At 45.7% G+C, this 11,116-nt stretch overlaps 1 pseudogene; it reads right to left on the bottom strand.

Moving 5' to 3' along the window:
* Positions 1-8,895: 8,895 nt before the first annotated feature.
* On the bottom strand, positions 8,896-10,500 carry LOC112881002 (annotated as a pseudogene).
* Between the last annotated feature and the right edge of the window lie 616 nt (positions 10,501-11,116).

Here is an 11,116-nt window from a genome sequence, read left to right on the forward strand (position 1 = left end):
CAGCCCAGTCTCGTTCTTCCGTGGGCAATCTGGACTTAAAGACGAGTCCCAGCCCGATGCACCGCCGCCTCCTTATCCTCGTCCGAGTTTGAGCCCAGCGCGATATCTCCAGGTCTAGTTAAACGCGCGTTGCACCTTCTGTGCCCTACAGCCGCGCCTTCCTCCTGCTGCCGGCCCTAGCCCCTGCGCGCCTTGGCTCTGTTCTTTCCCTGTGACGCGTTGTGCCCCGCCCCTGCCCTTCCTCTTCCTGAGCCCCTGCCCTACCGCCGTCCCTGCCTTCTTCCTGCTCGCGCCGTCCCTGCGCAGCCAGTAGGCCATCCTCCTGCTGCCGTCACCCTTTCTCCCCCCCCCCCGTGTGCCCCTGTGCCTGAGCCGCGCCGGCTCTTCCTTCTACTGCCGCCGTCGCGCCCTTCTCCCCCTGGTCATGCGTGCCCTACCCTCCACCAGAGCGCCGCCGCCTTCCCCCTGTGCGCCCACGGCCAAGCGCCCCTGCCGCCGCAGGCCCTTGTTGCGCATGAACAGAGCTGCCGCCGGCCGAGTCCGCGGGCCACCAGATGCTGTCGCCCCCCTGCACGTCCTGGCCTTGCCCAGCTCCGCCCCCTCCTCCTGCACCGTCCAGATGCTCTGCAGGCCGCCGCCACAAACAGAGCCACCACTGCACCACCACCATGAACAGAGGAGCCGCCACCATGAACAGCCCAGCTGCCGCCTCTTCTTCGACGAAATTCGACCACCACGATGCATCCCCGCGGTAAGTAAGGTATGGAATTGAATCCCCTCGTCGTGCTCTTTCATTTGCCCCGCTCCTTGCGATCTCTCGTGCCCTAGAACGACGGCAATTTGGAAAACAGTTGCCGCCGGCCACCATTGGAGCTGTCTCGAGCTTTTTGCAATTTAGCCCCCTGAAAATCTTGTAATTCCTGCAGTTTTTCATGTGTCTTGTAAATTTTGCATAAAACCCCTGGATCTATTACATCTTTACAATCCAGCCCCACCATGGTATTTTTCAGATCTAACCCTAAAATTTTCCTAAATTGCGAGCACTATTTTCTGTGTCTTGCAATTCTTTCCTGCTAACCCCTGAAGTCTATAGTTAATTACGTATAGGTCCCTGCAACCTTGTTTTATGCGTATTTTCCGCGTTTTAGATCCATTTCGATCCGTTCTTTTTGCGTTAGTCTTCTAAAACCCTAAGCTATCATTTAGTAGTGCTGTTGTACCATAATTCCTATTTTTAAAATTAAATATAGATTTAATTTGATTAATGTCCTCTCATCTAGTGTTTCCAATTAAAAATCCAATTAGATCTATACTCCGGTTTTCATAATTAATGTTAATTTGATTAATATCAACTTAAATATGTTTGTAATTTAATTTGTTAGTTCAACACGAATCATAAGAAGTTATGCGTTTAGATGCTCTCACAAGTTTCTCTTCTAATTAATTGTTTAATTAGGATAGTTTGTACATAGACAATTATATATAAAATTTGACTAAGTTGTACCTCGTCTTTATAAATGCAAATATAATATGAGTTAATTATAATTAGGGATATTCTCTTTTGAATATCTTTTACATTACTTTTCTAAATTAAAATAAATGAAAGTATATAGTTCTTTTATTTATTTTATAATATAAATCTTCCGATAGCTGTTACTTTACAACCCTAGCTCCGTTTTTCCGCGTTTCTTTCACGCTCGTGACCGTAGCAACGAGTCCTATCCTTTTGTACACATTTTTAAAGTTTTCCTTTTGTTTGGTGTATCTGTTCTTAGTTGTTCTTGTTTGTTTGCTTGCTTGTATGCTTGGGCCCGATGCTTGTGTGACGTTAGAAGGAGCGTGATCCAAGAACTTTGAAGATTTAGAGTTTCAAAAACAAGAGTTGGAGACTCTGAGCAGCTATTCTCTAAAAGAAAGGCAAATGTTTTCTTGATCATTCTTTTGTCCTAATAATCATAATAAATATAACTTTTTCTATATGCATGCATGTGTCCTAATTTTGATGGATCCTAATTAAGGATATGCCTAGTCTTTATGATCATTCCTTGTCAACCTGGGTTTTACCTTTATGTTGGGTAGCTATTGCTTAATTGCTATAACTGGTTCCGGTTTGGGAATAATATATAACCATGATGACAATAATGATGATACTACACCTGTTTTATCCATGTTCATGCTCTTTGTGTTGTTAATCATAAGATCATATGTTTTAATTAGAACATGGAGAACCACCCAGGAAAATAGTGCAACCACAATACCATATGGCTCTGGTCTTGGCTAATTAATTAGAGACTAGCTTATGATAATCTTACTGAAAGGGTAAGAGGAGTTGCATCGTCGGGGTATAGCTCGGTCCTCTTGAGGCTTTATGATATGTGGTCCTTGGCTAAGGCACTTCTCATTAGGGAGAGTTATGACCGCTTTGACTTGAAACCTTAGCGGATTGTCATAAGTTAGGGAATCTTTGTAAGGCCTCGTAGTGAATCCCTGCCACTCACCTCGAAAGTGTTTAAGGGCTTTGCAAACTCGGGCATCCAGGGAAACATGAATTGTGGGTAAAGTGTACAACCTCTGCAGAGTGAAAACTGATATATCAGCCGTGCTCACGGTTAAGAGCGGCTTGGACCCTCACATGATTAATGAACTTGAAGATTAATTAAATCGTGGACCATATTTATGGTTGTGGTTATGCTTCTGCTATATCTCTTTTATCTCTTTTAATATGAACTTATACCTTAGTAATCAGGTGCTAATAAAACTTGGCCAACTAAAATTGCTTATCGTAGTAAGCCAGTCAGCTTTTCCTTGCTTTTGGCCTTCATGTCATACAATTCCCAACACTTGCTGAGTACCAACCATAAGTGTACTCACGCTTGTTATAATTGCTGCTCAGAGGAGAAAGTAATGTGAAGTCTTTTGAAGATGATGCTAAGTTCTAGGCCTGCGCAACCCCCGGTCGATTGCCTGTGAAGTTTGGAGTCTTCGTTTCTAGGATAAGCTGTATAACTCTGATAATCTTTATAGCCTTTTAATTCTCTTTTAGTGATACTGTTGCTGATTATTCACTGATGAAGTCACTATATGTATGGGACTTGATCCTGGCATACATATAGTTATGCATTCGGTTTTGTCCTTAAAAACCGGGTGTGACATTTGACTACTTCAAGCAAGACCAACCGAGTAGTATGTTTACTCCAGTTGGTGACGGCGCATCTAATGCCTCCGGCAAAGGACCCGTCTCAGGGTACTATTCGAACCTTCTCTAGTTCATATTTTGTCTTTTGTCCTTGTTTAATAGAAGATTAAACTTGAACATATGCACATATAATTTGGTCACAAGATCACTGGAATTTGTGATGGTTAAAACATTAATTCTTGGAATTCAAATATACCGTAAGACGCCTATATTTCTTACAATCCGAAAATCTTATTTTGTTGATAGGCTTTCGGTAGCTAACTTTGCTGCAACAATCAAACCGAGTTTATTTGATGGTCCAATTACAAACGTTGGCATAAGCGGCTTATGTTGTGGTTGACGGCGATGAACTTGATGCATGTAAAAGAGGGGAGCCCGAACAGTTCACTCCAGAGGAAGGGAGTGCGTTTGATGCTTGCGATAACCTTTTTCGAGTCTGCATCATAAGTGTTCTTGCTGAAAACCTTGTGGATACATATATCCAGCTTGCGAGCGGCAAGGAAATATGGGATGCTCTTGAGGCTCAATATGGAGTTTCTAATACCGGCAACGAGTTGTATGTCATGGAACAGTTCCTTGACTACAGGATAGTTAAAGACCATTCTGTGGTAGAACAAGCTCATGAGATACGTACGCTGGCAAAAGATCTCAGGAATTGTAGCAAAGAATCTCCATGTGTGTTACCTAACAAGTTTGTGGCCGGAGGTATTATCTCTAAGTTGCCACTTTCTTGGAGGGATTTTGCTACTTCACTAGAATACAAGAGATAGGAGTTCACTATCGATGGACTCATTGGGACCCTTGATGTTGAAGAGAAGGCGAGAGCAAAAGACATACGTGGAAAAGGCTTTCTGGGACTTCTAGCGCCAACTTGGTGTAGAAGAAGAATTTCAATGTGTCCAACAAGAAGAAGAACAAGCCACAATAGAACCCGACAAAGACTACTCAAACAACCGCTTTTAAGAGAAGAAGAAGGGAGCTTGCTGTGTGTGAGAGTCCGGATCACTTTGCTGCTAAGTGTCCGAACCGCAAAGGTGGCAAGAAATCTGCCAACTTGGTCATTAGCGAGGCTTGAGGAATATCGGGGTACGGTAATTTATTACCTACGGTTCTTTCAGTATGTCAATCATCTAAATGGTGGGTTGATATGGGGGGCTAATATTCATGTATGTGATGATGTTTCTTTGTTTTCTTCTTATGAGGTCGGAGGGACTTTGCTCCTTGCTAATGGGGAACAGATTGTATGCGCTTGTTCTTGGTGCTTGTTCGATTGATCTGAAGCTTACTTCGGGAAAGACCTTGCGACTGAACGTGCAGCATGTCCCCACCATCAAGAAGAACTTAGTCAATGGCTCTCTACTGTGTAGAAATGGTTTTAAGTTAGTTTTTGAATCCAATAAATGATACTTTCTAAGTATGGGAACTTTGTTGGTAAGGTTTATGACAGCGGAGGCTTGTTCCACCTTTCTTTATCTGATGAATGTAACAAAGTTGTGAACCATGTGATAAATAAAAATGATGAGTCCTCTGTTTGGCATTCACAACTTGTCATGTTAATTTTGGTTGCATGATGATGCTAGCAAATTTGAGTTTAATTCTGAAGTTCACTTTAGTCAAAAATTCTAGGTGCCATGTATGTGTGGAATCAAAACAACCGCGCAAGCCTCATTTGGCTGCAGAGCCGAGAGTCTTGGCACCTCTAGAATTAATTCATTCTGATCTGTGTAAAATGAATGAAGTGTTGACAAAAGGTGGCAAGAAGTATTTTATGACTTTGATAAATGACTTGACTAGATTTTGCTATATTTATTTGTTGAAGTCTAAAGATGAAGCATTACACTATTTTAAAGTCTATAAAGCTGAAGTGGAAAATCAACTCGAGAGAAACATCAAACGTGTAAGGTCGGAACGTGATGGAGAGTATTTTTCTAATATTTTCACTTCATTTTGTGAGGAACATGGAATAATTCATGAGAGGACACCTCCCTACTCGCCTCATTCAAATGGGGTTGCTGAAAGAAAGAACCGCAGTCTAACTTATTTGGTTAATGCCATGTTAGGTACAGCGGGACTTTCTAAATAATGGTGGGGTGAAATTATTTTGACTGCATGTCATATCCTGAATCGTGTTCCTATGAAGAATAAAGAGAAAACACCATTGGAAGAATATGAGAAAAAAAGGCTAACACTTTCTTACTTACAAACTTGGGGTCGTTTGGCAAAGGTCAATGTGCCAATAACCAAGAAACGTAAGCTTGGACCTAAAACTGTGGATTGTGTCTTTCTTTGTTATGCTATTCACAGCGTGGGTTATAGATTTTCGATAGTAAAATTTGGAGTACCTAATATGCATGTTGATACGTTTATGGAGTCCAGAGATGCTATAAGCTTTGAGGATATCTTCCCTATGAGAGAGGAAGCTAGCACGACTAGTTCTGATTTGTCTGTTAATAAGGAACCTACTGTTTTGATAGAACACAATGAACATACATATGAGGAAAATCCTAAGGAGGATGACAATAAAGCTCTTAGAAGGAGCAAGAGACAGAGGACTACAAAGTCTTTTGGTGATAATTTCGTTATGTACCTTGTTGATGATACTCCTAGAGTCACTGAAGAGGCATATTCCTCTCCAGATGCTGCTACTGGAAGGAAGCAATACAAAGTGAGATGGATTCTATTATGTCTAATGGTACATGGGAAGTAGTCGAGCGTCCTTACGGGTGCAAACCTGTAGGATGTAAGTGGGTGTTTAAAAAAGGCTTAGACGTGATGGTACTATTGAAAAGTACAAGGCAAACCTTGTAGCTAAGGGCTATACTCAAAAGGAAGGAGAAGACTTTTACGATACTTACTCACCTGTGGCCCGATTGACTACAATCTGAGTACTTCTTTCCTGGGCAGCCTCTTATGGTCTTCTCGTTCATTAGATGGACATTAACACGGCTTTCCTAAATGGAAAGTTGGTAGAGAAGATCTATATGGATCAACTGGATGGGTTTATGGCAGAAGGTCAAGAAAGTATGGTGTGTAAACTGATTAAGTCTTTATATGGCCTGAAGCAAGCACCTAAGCAATGGCATGAGAAGTTTGACAGAACTCTTACGTCAGGAGGCTTTGTTGTGAACAAAGATGACAGGTTTGTGTACTATCGCTATGGTGGGGTGAAGGAGTGATCTTGTGTTTGTATGTAGATGACATACTAATCTTTGGGACAAGCCTTAATCTGATTAATGAAGTCAAAGAGTTCTTGTCTCAAAATTTTGAGATGAAAGATTTGGCAGAGAATGATGTTATTCTAAATATTAAACTAGTCAAGGAAGGTGATGGTGGGGTGACTCTTGTTCAGTCCCACTATGTGGAAAAGATCTTGAGTCAGTGACTGCAAGCCAGCTCCAACACCTTATGATGCTAGCAAGATATTACAGAAAAATAAAGGAATAATGAGAGATCGGCTAAGATACTCCCAAATTATTGGTTCACTTATTTACCTAGCTAGCGCTACCAGACCTGACATCTCGTTTGGTTGGAGCAAACTAAGCAGATTTGTGTCAAATTCGGGAGATGATCACTGGTACGCTCTAGATTGAGTACAGCGTTATCTGAAGGATACCGTGGACTATGGGATTCACTATACTAGGTACCCAAAAGTACATCTGAAGGATACTGTGGACTATGGGATTCACTATACTAGGTACCCAAAAGTACTCGACGGATACAGTGATTCAAATTGGATCTCTGATGCAGATGAGATTAAGGCCACAAGTGGATATGTGTTCAGACTCGGAGGTGGCGCTGTTTCCTAGAAGTCTTGCAAGCAGACCATCTTAACGAGGTCAATTATGGAAACAGAACTCACTGCGTTAGACACCGCCACTGTTGAGGCCGAGTGGCTTCATGAACTCTTAATGGATTTGCTGGTAGTTGAAAAACCGAGTTGTGGCATGAAACATTGTAAATTAAATCTGCTATACATGATCTCGTCGTTCGGATGGTCCGAGTTCTGAGATGCTCCTACCTAAATTTCACTTTCAATTAAATCTACTATATATGATCTTGTCGTATATTTGTGAGTTGTAAATTAAAATTCCAATTCAAAAGGTCACCTCGTAAACAGGCCGAACCTGCTGGTGGTACTAGCTAGTAACCTGGTTGGGCCAGACCAAACTGGGCCAGGTTCGATGGAACCCAGTACCGGGCCGCTTCAATTCAATAGGCCGGCCACTTTTCTTCATGGATGCTGCTGCTCCGTTTGCTCAGAAATTCAAAATCATCACTCCCTTAAAAAAAGAAAAAAATCAGAATCACATCGCTCATTCTCCAATCCCCTCACAAACCACGAGCGCCGTTTACCCCGCTGCCGGAGTTGATCGCGCCGTCGAGGAGATCCTCCACCGCCTCTCGCCGGACGAGTCTTGGTGTCTCTTCTTGATGGGATACTTGATAAACAAAAATTTCCACCGCATAAACAAAACTGCTATTATAGATCACGAAATTACCACTAGACGCGCGGGTGCGGAACTTTTATAGCCCGTCGGTCGCCGGCAGTGCAGTTGCAAGACCTCCTCACGTGCGGCTCGTCCTCGTGTAGCAGATGCAGCACCTCCAAGGTATCCATACGTACGGGGAAGAAGCGTCGCACTCCGGACTGCTAGGTCCGCGAGGGCAACCGTGGACGCGGGCGTGGGAACAGGCAGCTGCCAGCAGGCGTGGAATTAGAGTTAACCACTCCAAGCGCCCCCACCTCTCTTTTATAGGCGCCCACTAGTGGGCTTCCTAACCGAGTCCCAATGCTGCACCTAAATCCAGTCTAATTCGAATCATATCCTCATTAAGCTTACAGCCCTAAGTGTGTGACCCTATGAGCTCACGCCCGAACAGACATAGCCCGAGTACTCCTACTCGACCAATAGTTGACAGCGGCCTCTAGCAAGACGTGTCAACTCCTATGCGCGCGCAAAGATCATATCAGACGAGCCGTCGCAATCTCATATACATGCCTCACGATACTTGGTCTAGCTCCAAGCTGACCTCTCTTTCTCGATGCCGTGATCCGGAATCCTTGTTTAACACTTAACCCTAGCACGACAATGCATTTTTGGATCCGATCACTCGAGCGGTCCAGAGATATCTCTCTCAAGTAGAGAGGGGCAAATCCCATCTTGACTGACCATGTCTCACAGCATGCTTCTTGACAAACCCGAAAACCACATTTATAACTACCCAGTTACAGAGTAGCGTTTTATGGCTCCTAAGTAGGTCGGTTCACATCTGAGTACATGTGACAATTTCAGGTCTAAGGACACAGCGTACACATTGTGTAATGAGAAATCACTATTTCTCGAGTTGGGTCGGTCCAGTCTCATGTCATACATGCGCCCACATTATTAGTTTGGCATCTCCGTGTCTATAACTTGTGAAACACAGTCATCAACTAATACATATGCTATTCTAATATTCATATGTGTCCATACATGTACTCCGACTAGGAACAACTTTAGAATAACCATATAAGTAAAGAGTCTCACAAACAATTCACATAATTGTCAATCAATACAAGTTGCATTTTATGGATATTGAATGAACACATAATACATTATAGATATAACGACATATAATTACCTGTAGAACATATTTCTAACACCTCTTCCGTAAGCCTGGGATCCAACCAATGGTGGCCTGGAGGCTGGAGAAGCTGCTCAAGCCTGACTTCCTGTTCCAGTACGTCTCCTTTGCCGTGCTCTGCGCTGTGGCGGGATCGATGCAACCACCTCCACAGCCATGGCGGCCCCTTCCTCGTGGTGGGTTCGTCTTCGCGCATGAACACATCGGTTTCTGTTCATGTACGCAGCTTGCCGCCGACCATTCGCTGGAGCCGCAGCTGCCACTGCCTCGTGAGCTTGCTCCGCCGTGATGTTGTGCCTTTGGGTAAGCAGTATATATGCTGCAACATCAGCTTGCACGCACGCCACCATCCGCATGCAGCTCGTCAGCACTCCAGCTGACTGTCCGTCAACCCGCGTATTCCTCCTCATCATTCTCACAATTAATCCCATGAACCAGTTTGCCTGCGTACATGATGTGATGCTACCTACGCATGCTGCCCGTCCAATTTTTGACGTTGCAAACGCCATGCAGGTCGTCGAGCTCGAGCCACTGCAATGATGTTTCATGTCCATCCCATAGCCAAATACGTCACTAAACGGCCGGCGAGGCACGCCTAGTATCATAGGCTTTGGAGCCGTCGTGGTCGTTGATGTCCTGTCAATCTTCTTACCCTCCCATGCATCGTGCCAATGCAAGCCGCCGTCCAGCTCCGGCGCCGGCGGCTGGTTGATGAAGCGCACGATGCTCGCCACGAGCCTCCTGCTGGTGGCGCGCAGGGCTGTAGAGGTGGAGGCCGTGGTCCTCGCCCTCTGACTCCAGCTGCGTCGCCTCGCCGCCGGCGCGCGCGCAGTAGTCGCGGATGCGGGCGAACAGGCAGACCCCGCGTTCCCGCAGGGTGTCCTCCGCCACGGCCACCAGGACGCGCCGGCATGTCAGCGACGCGATCTCCTCGTCGGGAGGGTTGAGCCGAGGATCATCGTTGCTGGCCTGGCCCGCGGTCACGAACGGCCAGATCCAGTCCACCCCTTACGCCGGAAACAGAGTTGCGCCATCCCAGACCTCCTCGGAAGGCAGCCGCTCGGCTCCCCAGAAGTAGGGCTGCACCATGACCATCCCCTCGATGTCGACGCCCACGCCACCGTCTCGGCTGGCCCGTACCACCGTGTGGTAGGCGATATTCACGCCAGCGCTATCGCGGGCGAGGAACGTGCGCGCGGGGTCCGCGTAGTCGGCGAGCCACGGGTCGGCGAGGGAGGCCACCCACCGAAGCGCGCACCATGCGTCGTCGTAGGCTGCGGGGATGGGGTGCTCCGGCGCGAGGCGGTACTCCACCGACACGACGAGCACCCCGGCGCTCGCCGCGTGGGAGGTGGCGTAGCGGTGGTACGTCCGGCAGAAGGCGCTCTCCGTGCAGAAAGAGCCGCCGTGGATGTACACGATGATGGGGAGCCTCCAGCCGGCCATGGCGGATCTGATGGGGAGGAACAGGCGTGCCGACACGCCGGTGCCGTGGTCGACGACGACATCCCTCGTCGCCACCCCGCGGTTGGCCGTCGGGCTGTCAGACGAGCCAAGAAAGGACTTTTCAGCAACCGTTCGATACGGCCGTCCTTGTACCGTTTCAGGAATGGGGTGAGATCAAGGTCGACGTCACCGACAACATTCACAGAGATCTGCTTGTTTGCTTGCATGGCCATGGTGTTCAGCTACAGCTCGATCTTTCTGCTTTGAATTCTGTCTCTGTATGTTTGCAGTTGCTAGTTCTTTGCTGTGTTGTCACTGCAATAAGACAGCTTGATTTCGTCATCCAGGAACCGACGAAAATAGCCTGAAAACTGTCGAAAATATATATTTTCGTCAGCCGGCCGACGAAAATAGGCCGACAGAATAAACTCGACGAAAATGAACGTATTTTCATCGGCAACCGACGAAAATACAAAATACATTTATTTTCGTCGGCCTATTGAGCCGACGAAAATATGCATCATATTTTCATCGGTCCGCGCAGCCGACGAAAATATGCACCATATTTTCGTCGGCCCAAGCAGCCGATGAAAATATACACCATATTTTCGTCGGCCAGAGCGGCCGACGAAAATAATAGTAGTTATTTTCGTCGGCTATGGAAGCTGACGAACATACTGGAGAGTGTACAGTATTTTCCTCGCCCCCCTAGCTGACAAAAATACTGAGCGTCTGCTAAAAAAATAGCTACTGCATACTAGTTTTCCAGAATTTTAAATAACAGTTAATTAACATAAAAATAGTCATCGATAAGTATAGCATACCACAGTATTCATACATCATCACGCA

The sequence above is a fragment of the Panicum hallii genome, chromosome 2, assembly GCF_002211085.1.
Source record: "Panicum hallii strain FIL2 chromosome 2, PHallii_v3.1, whole genome shotgun sequence".
NCBI lineage: Eukaryota > Viridiplantae > Streptophyta > Magnoliopsida > Poales > Poaceae > Panicum > Panicum hallii.